The sequence below is a fragment of the Strix uralensis genome, chromosome 7, assembly GCF_047716275.1.
Source record: "Strix uralensis isolate ZFMK-TIS-50842 chromosome 7, bStrUra1, whole genome shotgun sequence".
NCBI classification, from domain to species: Eukaryota; Metazoa; Chordata; class Aves; order Strigiformes; family Strigidae; genus Strix; species Strix uralensis.
Genome location: NC_133978.1, coordinates 17,229,875 through 17,241,504, shown reverse-complemented (window position 1 = coordinate 17,241,504; position 11,630 = coordinate 17,229,875). Strand labels below are relative to the sequence as shown.

General features: G+C 35.8%; 1 protein-coding gene across 1 annotated transcript in view; it reads left to right on the top strand.

Moving 5' to 3' along the window:
- LRMDA (leucine rich melanocyte differentiation associated) overlaps positions 1-11,630 on the top strand; it is a 693,265-nt gene that overhangs the window by 563,424 nt on the left and 118,211 nt on the right. The window lies entirely within an intron of this gene.

Below are 11,630 nucleotides of genomic sequence, written 5' to 3'. Positions count from 1 at the left end.
ATTCTGGCCCTATGCAAACAGGAAAAAAAAAAAAAAAATCAAACATTGATGGAAATGGAATTGCCCTTTGTAAAGCTAAGACGATGTAGGAAATTTAACTTCTGAGGAATATATGAGTCATGTTCAAACAATGGGAAGGACTCTTAAATGCTGCTGTGCCTTAAGAAACCACTGTCAACGCAGAATTGCAGACAGTGACAAATCTTTGTATTTGCTTGGTCAGCTGAGTTTTAAACTCACAGTATCTCTGTTGATCACACAGAAACAGTAGTTTAGGAAAAAGGTAACTCTAAGTATAGTAGAATAATTTTGGATCATTTTCATTTTATGCTGTTGTTTTGTGCACTTGGTTGTACTCCAAGCATGAATGCAAGCAGCTCTTGAAATTATCCACTGTATAACCCAGGCTTATTTTCTCTTGCTGTTTAATTTCTGTTCCATAGTTTTACTTTGTCTGAAGTAATTCTGAGTTGTCTGCTTGTGGTATCAGTATTGTATCTACCCAGTTTTGTATGTTCAGGGTTGGGAAAAGGAAAATATTCTTTCCACTCCCTCTACCCACCCAGTTTAATGATCCATGCTTATATCCATAATTTTCAGGGTTCCTTTGATATTTCTACTATTATAGAATGAGGATAACTCCAACTTCTGTGAACAATATTACGATTCACAATGCATTTGTTACATTCTGTAAATGTGTATACTTTTTCTGAAAATGTAGTCTTACTGACAGGTGGCAGATTCAACTGCTGGTGTAAAGTAAGAGGGTCAGATGAGAACAGGAATGAAAGAAGGATGTCTTGTTCCTTTAGTCCATGTTCTCTTTGGTCAGTGCAAGCTGTGAGCTTCAGTACTGATAACAACAATGACTTTAATTTGGTTTTGTAATTTAATTAAGCAAATATGGCATACACTATTTTGTTTCAGAGGCTAGAATAGTACAAATTCAACATGGCATATGTTCAGTGAGTTAAGTGCCAGTGAACATGTTTTATATTGATAAAGTGAGATCAGTTCTTTGCCTGGTACTGTGTAACCTGTTTATTAGTGAGATAAAACAAAATCATTAGATTTTAGTACACGCATCTGATATTCCTATAGGGTATCAAGTATGAGGGGAAATTTTAATACTATCATTGTATTTTTTAGTGGTACAACTGCTACGAGAACACCATGTGTAGATTTGGAGAAGCCTGTGTTTCTAGACAGTTGCTGGGAGGCTGAAGAGAGAACTGAGGTAGACAAGGCAAGTGATTTCTTAGAAGACTGGATAATATATGTTGAGAAATTCCAGGAATTTCTGTCTGTCTTGGGTAGCCAAAGGGATGTTAGGAGGAGAGTTGATCAGACTATGTCAATAGCATTGCTTCAAGTGAACAGCAATATCAGAAATAAGATTAAGAACTTCCATCTAATTGGCAGTGGATATGAAAAGAACAAGCTGTTGTAACTGAAGTTTACACACCCAGGGTAGAAAAAAGAAGAATTTTAATGGCAATGATGATTTGTTGGAACAGATTTCCTAGAATTGCAACAAACTGTACATAGATGGCAGTTTTTTAGCCAAGACTGGAAGTGCTCAGTACATGTCAGCCATGTAAGCAACCATAGTAACAGCTGAAACCAGAAAAAGTTCAACAGTCCTATAAATGAACAGTTACTCTGTCTTACAAAGGCCCTCCCCTCATCCCTGAATTGTAGTATGTCCTGAAGTTATGCAAATTTGGGGAATAGTTTCTAGAGCTGAGGGATAGACTTTGTCAAGTGCTTTCTGGATTTTATGGATAGGAACCACTAGTTAGAACATTTCTTCATAGAAAGCCTCTCAAAGAGACAGAACCCAATGCATTTTAGGACAGTATTCATTAAATCCATCACCTTAAGAAAGAAAAAGTTCTCACATATCAGTATTTCATGGCCAGTCTGAACTCTAGAAACCCACACACAGAGCTTGGAAACAGACTTTTGAGATAAAACAACTCCTCTGCTGTTTTTTCTCTCCTCTCATGCAGGGTGAAGGTATCTTCCAAATGAAATATAAAAATGGACATAATTTATTAATAAGTTCAAGAAAAGTAATTATAAAAATTAGTTAGGTTAAGTATGTTATGGAGTTCATCCACCATTTGTTATGCATTTCTAATATATAAATATGGGCAAGAAGTCTCAGGCAGCTCTGAGCTACTTTATGTAGGACATTTCTTTATTTTCGATAGAGTTAAGAAATCCTAAATCATTAACACTGCAACAGTGTTTTTTGTGTACTCCACTTTTGCCTTTGTGGTTTTTGTTTTTAACAAATTTATATAATTGTATTTTCCATAGCTATTTCTGACTGCCTCCCCCTTTCATAGTGTCTAGTGTCTCCCACTGTTTTTAGTTTATTTTGATTCGCTAAAAACTATGTAAATATACCGATGTGTGTTCATTGGGCACTGTAGTTTAATGCTTTTGTGAGAGTTCTTATCTCTCATGACTTCATTTATGAAGATCCTAAAATTCCTGTTGCTGTGGTTAATCATTCCCATCACAGTTTATTTTCTAAGCAGATGCTTTACAAATTAATAATATATTTGTTAATCACATGATTTATATCCCTCAAATTTCTGTATTTGTATTGTATTATGTTGTGTTAGTCATAAGGCCTAAATGCTCTTTCCATTAGAGCTCAGCTTTAAAATTGGCTGTAACTTTGCCTTCTTTTGGCTATGCACTATGGAAACAAATCTGAACATAGACACACTTTTAAAATTGTCAGCTTTCAAGATGGTTTTACATATTGACAGGTGGTAGCTGAAAAGCCAAAAGGAAGAGGCAAAGTGTGTCTTTCATACATGCTGAGTCTTCTGTCTAGGAAAGAAGTCACAGAAGAGGGAAATCTTACTTTATAAACATATGAACAGTTCACCCTGCCAACTGTCAGGGCATGAGAAAGACTCCAGTTCTTCTAATTGGGCTCCAGATGTGAAACCCTTCAGAAGATACTTTTTTCTGCCTCTTGCTCCCTCCACATCCTCACACCTTGCCAAGTTTATTTTCAGTCAGGTCATCAACTCTGTAAAGGAAGACAGAAGGAGGAACAGAGACAAAAGCAGAAATCTGTTCTGTATTTTTCCTTTCTTTTTTTCCTGATTATGCTGTTGGTGAGTATGTCTAATTGGAACACTAGCTTCATCTTTGCCTCCTCTCTGCTTCCTGTGAGCATGATCAATTAAATATTATTTTTCATGTATCTGGAAAAAGTTCCTTTAAAGGTTGCCATTGTAGACCAGTGCTCCTATTCCTATCTTATTGTGTGATGGATTTGATGCAGTGGACTTGCTCTCGTATTACCATGATGATAGAGCTCAAAACTGTGAGGCAGTAGGTCTTTTTTTTTTACAAATCTGTTAGTGTTTTTTCAGTTTGCTCATGACTAAAAGTACTTTAAAAACCCATTGGACATTTGACGAATACAGCAAATTGCACATACAAACTAATTCAGCAAAATTATCCCTAGAAATACTGGGATTGATGTCATATTTGAACTACTCTTATGACATTTTCTAACTGGAGTTGTGTTTTGTTTTGTTTGTTGGTTGGGTTTTTTTTTTTTGTGTGTGTGTGTGGGTTAACATCATTTTGTACCCTCTAGTATGTTCTGAAGGAAATGATGCTTCTGCAGGTTAGCGCCCACAGTAAGCAGTACCCACACTAGCTTTAAAATTCAAACCTTTCATTAGACTACCTTTTCCACTGGCAGCTTTCCTTACATTCTGAAATCCTTGGAAAGACACTGTAGAACATGAAGCTATCACATAAAGTTGATTTTATGTTTTCCCAGTTTCAAACTACTTAGTGCAAATAAAATTTTGTGCCAGTCAGCCCAAGATGTGTTACAGCACTGTTAAAGCCCAGCCTGTTAATTACAAATGTTTTGCACTGTTTGTGTGATGCACAGATTTCCTGGAAATAGGTTTCCTTTTGGCAGTATGTTTTACAGTACAGTCAACAGAATGTTGTGGAATAACAATTATGGGAATAAGGAGAATGCACAAGCTATCGGAGTGAACACTTTAATGCTGATGCATTTTTTCTGATGAAAGCAACTCAGATAAGAGGATATTCAAGTTATTGTAGCAATTAGTTTTTCTAAGATGTCTATCTATATGAAATGCTTCATGGTAGGAAAAAAAACACAACTCTAGTAGAATACAAAGTTTATTACATTTCTAGACTACATTATCCTTGTCAGCTGGATTAAAGCATTCTCCTAGTTTCTGTCTTATATTACCATAACAAGTGAGGAAATAATGTAATGTTGTTACACAGAGCAGCTTATAAATTTTGACATAAGTGTGAGAGAAATCACTTGAAATGTGAAGCAACCAAGAGGAATAATTAGGAACAGCAGAATGATCTCAGTAATATGACAACAGTTTCTAAAGCACCCCACAGGATTGAAATCATCAGGTTTGCTTGACCTATATCTTTAATAATACAGCTCATTGCCCTTGTATTGAAGCTAGAGGGTAGGACAAAGTATAAGCTTTATCATGTTTTAGGAGAAATTGCAAAAAGTTTATTTATTAACACAGCACAAAATGGCCCATTTCTATGATTACCAAACAGGAAAGCAAGTTGGGCCACAGTTCACCACACAGAACACTTTATAGTCAGGCTTGGCTGGCAAAAAGTATTATGTAACACTCAAATAAGATAAATGGCTGCATTGGCAGTGGAAATAACCTTCTGTTTAATTAGAAAATAAGAGCTATATGGGACAATAAAAATGGTTACTGCTGCCCTCAGTCAGTGTTTAATAAATATGATAGTGCTGAAGATAATGCTAAGTGTTATTTATTTGCGTAATATCATGGGCTCTGTAATTGTTCATGTTCTTGATAGTTACCCTGCATGTAGAATGAGTCCATTTCACATTTTCTTTGTTTAATTCTTAAGAAAGAAAGAGGATTTTTTTAAAACTGTTTTTAGGAGCCAAAGATAAGTGATCAAAGTTCATTCACCTCTCAGTGGTGCTGCAACTGAACTACTGGTTTTCTTCAACATGATTAAGCTTTGAAACTAATTGTTTCATACATTTCAAGCTGGATTGTCTATCTGTCTTGGATACGTCTTTATGTCTGTGAGATGAGAGTATTCAAATTTTTAGCTGTCCATTTTATCATGGCTGTGTTTATGATTAGTATCTTTCTAAGGTCTGATTTTAGCATGGTTTTACCTTCCTTTGGCTTCATTTGGAGTTTTAAGCACTAAACACACACAAACTAAATCCTGCAGGGCATGGTGTGGAAGACTGATGATTTCAATGAAAGCTTCTCTCTAAAGGGAATAGTCTTTACTAGTAAATCAAGCATCAAAGTGTGTTGTGTGTATATGTATCAAAAGTTTCCTTTCTCTGTAGAGCATGTTTATTAGATATGGACACTGTTCCTGGTTTCACATATTTAGGAACGTACATGTATTTATCAAGTGCTTGACAGAAAAGCAGGGCATGGGATGCATTTTGCAATATACTTTTAACAGGCTTGGTATCCCAGCCCTATTGCTTTTGGTCACTTTATATTTTGTATCTACAGTAAGTACAGCGATTTGGAAAAGGATATCAAAGACTTTGCTTGGTTTTATCCAAGGGGAAAATTCAGAAAATGTTTCATTAAGAAGTTTTAACCCCTCCTTCCTCCCCTGCTTCCCCCCCACACCCTGCCCCTGTATGTCAAAAGGCAAACCAAACCAAACCAAACCCCCTTTTCTTCACACAATTCACTTTAAGCTTCAAAATCCTCCAAAATCCCCAATCTCCCTTTGCAGTCTGGTTCCCACTCTCCAGATTTCCTCATCTCCCTCTGAAAGAAAAAAGCTCTTCTTTAAGGGACTGATAGGTTGTAGAGCGATGCTTAGCAACAACATTCCTGTGCCTTAAGTAGCTGCAAGCCCCTAGCTGAACCCTTTGATGTGACTGTCAGGGCAGATTTATTTTGTTTTAGCACATTGTCTACTTGTCCAGATGTATCAGGAGATAAAAAGGAGTCATGTTTACACTCTTTCTGGGAGGGGAAGGTGGAGGAGGAGATGTAATTAAATTGCATTTTTGATGAGTCTCTGAGAGATCAGGATGAAGAACAGAGGAATTGGCTTTAATATAGAGAGGAAACCCACTCGTCTGCCCTAACACCTGACATTGTAGGAAAATTAAGTGTAAAGCCATAGCACAATGTGTTGATTTGGTTCTGCTGAAGCCTTTGACTTTGTGTTTTCTCATGTGCTGGTAGTTCATGAGAGTCCAGAAAGGCCTATTAGAAAGTAGTGGTTATGCACCACAGACTCTTTCTTGTGTGTCTTATTCAATAGATTTATTTGTCCAGGTTGAAAATAACTGTGCTTTTCTCTAGAATGTTAATTTATAGATCACATACCCCAGAACTTCTGGCTGTGGTAAGTGGCTGTCAATCAAATACTTAAAAAAAAACCCCAAAACCCCAAAAATTGAGCCTTAGTGATCTTGGATAAACAGACGTGCAGTGTAAGACAGGCCTTGCTGAATTCTCCCAGAGAACAAATACCACAGATAAATCCATTTTTGTTTATTTGCTTTTAACTTGCACATTTAGCAACACCATTCTGAGCTCTATTAATAACCTGCGGTGTGCAGTGACAAGTCTGATTCCAGCAGTCAGTATGCTGTGGGTATGCCAAGTGAATAAAACGCTAGTTTTAATCTGCTGTTACAAAAGTTACTCTATTTGCATTTTAAATAGGTTACACTACAGCACCCCCTTCTGCTGACTAAGTAGTGTGACAAGAGGTTTTAGCTGCAATTCAGTTTCATTCCCACACGACGGAATGGAGATGCCTTGAAAGCGTTTTTAACCTTCCCATTTCTTAATTCCTGTGCCTATTAAGCAAGGAGATCAGTGCAACTCAACAGAAGTCATTAAACTACTGTTATCTTATAATTTTTAGGATCTAGCTTTAATTTTTGCGGCATTGTCTGTGCTTCTGAAAAAATGAAGCAAGCAGGGGATGGCAAAAGGAATAGCAAAGCAAAGTAAACCTCTAACATTGCCAGCAGTTATGCTTGGTCAGTGAAACATATATGCAGTTTTGCATTTCTCTGATTGTCACTGAATGTGTTTGCAAGTGATGATATTATGTTACTAATTTAATTTATGGAACAGTCTCAGCAGTTCCTATCCAAAAAAAAGCAATTTACCTTGCTGATTCTGTCTGTCTTTGCTTTTGAAGAATCTATGGACATCAAATTGGAAAAAATCTGTATTTCAAAATACAGGTCTATGTAAAGTAAGAAGTTACTGTATTGTATGTAATGTGTATTTGAGTTCTGCATCTGTGTTTATATGTAGCTTGTACCCTGTTGCTATGCGACCGCATAGCATAAATCTCAGCAATTACTCCAATAGTGTTATTTTCTAGTTGTGATATAATTAGTTGAAAAATATTGCAGGAAAAGACTGAAGTAAACTTGGAATCTAATACATTATCAGTGTACTTCCCTTACGTTAACTTCCTTATGCTTTTGCACCTCCTGTTGAAGTTGTAATATCTAAAAACTCAGTGTTGTTCTTTCACTCCTTCAGGGCTGTTGGACAATGAGTGAAATGCAATAAATGGCATGTTTGGGCACTGATGTAGTGGAAACTTAGAAAAAGGTTAGCATCTGCAAGTTCATTTGTGGTTGGCTTTACAAGACACTTCAAAGGATAGTTGTCTATGACAACTCAAAATTCTCTAGCAACTGTTGCAGTTTTCTGAGTTGGGGTATGACAGGCTTATTACTTTTTTTTTTTCCCCTTGCACTTTGTTTTACTAGCATGTATGCCCATTGGATCCTGCATGCTGTAAATGAAAAGAAGGTAGCATGTGTGTTCCCAGAAGGTGAAGAAGGTAAAAATGCTGGTAAAGAAATGCAAGATAAAATGTATACTTGTTGCTTGGATGCTTTCCCAAACCCAGACCAGAAGTCAAGGCCAGGAGATTTTCCTTTATTGTTTTATACTTTTGGGGGTCTTTAGATTTCCTGATTTTCATTAATACCAGTCTAAGAGAAGAAAAAGCATTCAAAAATCTATTTTAGGGATGAGTATTATTTAGGAACTTTGAATTTATTTTGTAGTGTGATTTTAAAGGAATTTATTCTTATTTTAAAAGCTAACATTAAGTTTTACAGTGAATAGATTGTTGGATTATATTAATGGGTATTCCTTTCATTTACTATTGTGTTGCTAGAATGTTTAAAGTGCTCCTTTAGAGGCAGATCCTGTTATCTACCATAATACAAGATACTGACCCACTTGAGCAGTAAAGTTTATCTCATCACAAATGAAAATATTAGAATCTGGTATATGATTAAGGAGAGGTGATAATAGTGAAGTTACTTTCCTTCAAGTCATTAAACTGAACTGAGTGAGCAGCAGAATCTTTTGCATCCTTCTACTTTTAAATGTAGGTAGCTAAGATACGATTTTTAAAAAGATACAAGGCAAATACCATGCAATAAGAAGTCACTTTTTTTTTTTTTTTCTGCTGAGATTGAAAAAATAGTGTTAAGAAGATGCTAAAATTCTTGCCTTTTGAGTGATATTAAATTGAAAAACAATGGTCATGGAAGTCAAAAAACCTAACGGGTGTTTCTGTATGCTATATGTTACAGTAGAACAAATCAATTCAGGCTCCTTAGATGCAGTCATTGCCTTGTGATTATATTTGTATAAAGTCTTGGAGCCTTTGATCAAAGAAAGGCATTTGTGATGAGGTCTAATCCAAGCTCTTTAAGGTGTTTAACTTGCACGGGAGGGAGAAGAGGTTGATAAAAGCTGGGATTTAAATTTAGTTTTGCTGAACTTTTGTTTTGAAAAGATTTCTATTATACACTGCTTCCTTTTCCATACAGAAGATGGATCATTGAGTAAACCTAAAAGGGAAAGAGGATATGGGAGGAAATGGGTGGGGATTTGGAATTAATCTTCTGAAGAAAAATGTTTGATCAGTGAGTAGGAGAGGATGAAAACCTCTGATGTTGACAGCAGGCAACTTTCTGGATAGTGTGTGATTGACAGCTTTGATGCTCTAGTGGGGAGCGAGTGTCCAGCCGTGCTCAGGCATCCTCTGTCTGTGGGTGGTAGTGTTAATAATGTGGCAACTGGAAAGATTAATTGTGGACAAGCAGCAGGATTATGAGGAGGGCTTCACAGGTCTAAAAGGAACAGTGGTAGGAAGGCCTCTGATCTGTCAGCCCAAAAGGAAATTAGTTAGGGCAGGCTGGAGCAGGCTTAAAAAAAGGGGGGGAGGGAAGAGGGGGAAGATGGAGTAATGGGAGAAGGGAAGCATTTAGGATATTAAAGCAAAATGAAGAGGATATTGAAAAAGGTCATAAGGGGACGGGTTGATGTTCTTGAAAGACCTTAATACGCTACATCCTCTTACAGTACATGCCAAGTTCATCTTGTTTTGCAGGGAACCGCAAAGTGACGTTTGTAGTGGATAGACCTACAACGTTAGGTAAAACCTATTACTTGTTTTCAAAATGAACCTGAGAATAAACTCAAACTGCAAATTTTCAGAGATATCTAAATGCAAAATATATAGGATGGAGTTTACTTAAGCTGTTTCTGCAAGTTACTAGCTGCTGTGTGTTTTACTTCCCATGCTTTTTGGTAGAAGTAGGGATTTTGCCAATAAATTCTGTGTTACCATTAAAGAGGCCATTCATCATGCTTACTAATGTTATTAATCAAGATACACCACAGTACTCTTAAAATGAGATCATTTTGATAAATCATGTATGACATGAAAAGACTTTATTCCTTTTAAGTGCAATTTAGACTGTAATTTTTTTCCTCATTTATGATTCATGGGAGAAACATGGATAAAATTCCCCTGCACATTTACACCTTATCTTCAGTAATAATTCAAAACTGCTCTTAGATGAAAATTCAAGGTCTGATTCACCAAAGCTGAATGCCAGCTCATTATTTTCTGGCATTCAGTAGTCCAAAAATAATGTCCATACATTAGGTGCTTTTCACAATAGTTGAATTTGGCTGCACACCAGACATATCGATTACACTCAATTAAGCCTAAATGCATAAGAATTATCTGATGTTCATTTACATTTTTGATCCAGTTGCACCCTGCTTTCAACCTTGCAATTTAACATTAAGTGAAAACCAAAAGGTAAATTCAAGTGAGAAGTGATATTCTCTCTTATATGAGAATAAGGGAAATATATTCTGAAATGCTTTGAATCTTCTTAAGCTCCACTACTTCTGTTAAATAAGCAAAATTCTCTTGCTTTTTCCTGTTAAAGGTTATTGGAATTGGAAGGCCAACCAAAATATAAGATCACTGTTCTCCTTGTCAACCTATTACTACAATAATTTGGCCTACTCTATTAATACCATCACATATGAAAACAGGCTGCTAAAATGTCCAGAATGAATATTTGCTAAGTTCAACGTCACAGTCTTGATTATAGCTGAAACACTTGTTTTATTTATTAAATTTAAAAATGTCAGAAATGAGTTGCAGCGGTTTTTGCTAACATAGGTATAAGTATTAGATAAATTTTTGTTTATTCTTGTGTTTAGAAATACAAAAAGGAAATCTCTAGTAGAGAGATTTAATTTGGAAAGCGGAGTCATTTAAATTTTACTGTTTCTCAAACCATGATTCAAAGAGGATTGGCTTTTCTGAATTATAATCCCCCTTTTACTTCTCTGAGCAGCTGAAAGTATTTGAAAGAATGTGTGTGGTTGCTAAAAATAGCAGATCATTTGTATTTTTGAACCATTGGTCTCTACAAATTTGTTTTGCTGCAGCAGATGTACAGTATATCCTGATACTACACAGGATGTTCCCTTACTATTACCATCCAAGTATGGGGGGTTTTATTCCTTGAAAAGTGAAATTGGGGATTAAACTTATGAAACTTTTATGTTTAGTCTAATTAGATTCCCAGACTCTTGAGAGCCAGAATTGCCAGTGTGTGGCTGACTTAATTTTCTTCTAAATGTTACAAAGTTGGGTTTTTTTCTCCCTTCACACTTTAGTTTGTGTTTGCATACTAGGAAAACATTTTTCACTTCCACATCATACTAAAAGCTATGCATCACAGACTTAGAAGGTCAGACTCCTTATGATTTTTTAAAAAGTTATTATTGTGAGTATTAGATTAGCAGGTAAAAAAATCATAAAGGCAAAAAAAAATCCCTTATCCTACCAATAACTGCCCTTAAGTTCCCTTCTTGTCTCATAAATTCTCTTTATTATTAATGAGAAAAAAACCTTGGGAAAAAGACTCCTTATAATTTCCCTAGGAAATTCTTTCTAATGAGGCACTTTTATAAAAGTAAATTAAAATGGCATATTAGTTCAGAGTAATCAAATTATGTTTGTCCTTATTAAGACTGGTTAAATTACTACTTTTAATTTTCTTGAAAATGGCTGCTGATGAAAGAAAGTAATTCAGATCTTTGGGACATTTGGCAAAATATGAGGACAGTTTAAGGCATGAGATTGAGACAAAAGTGGGTGAAACCCTTTTCCTTTCTTCCCACCTTCCATCCAAAACTCATCTACTTTGTTCTATTTTTCAGTACTGTAGTCAAACG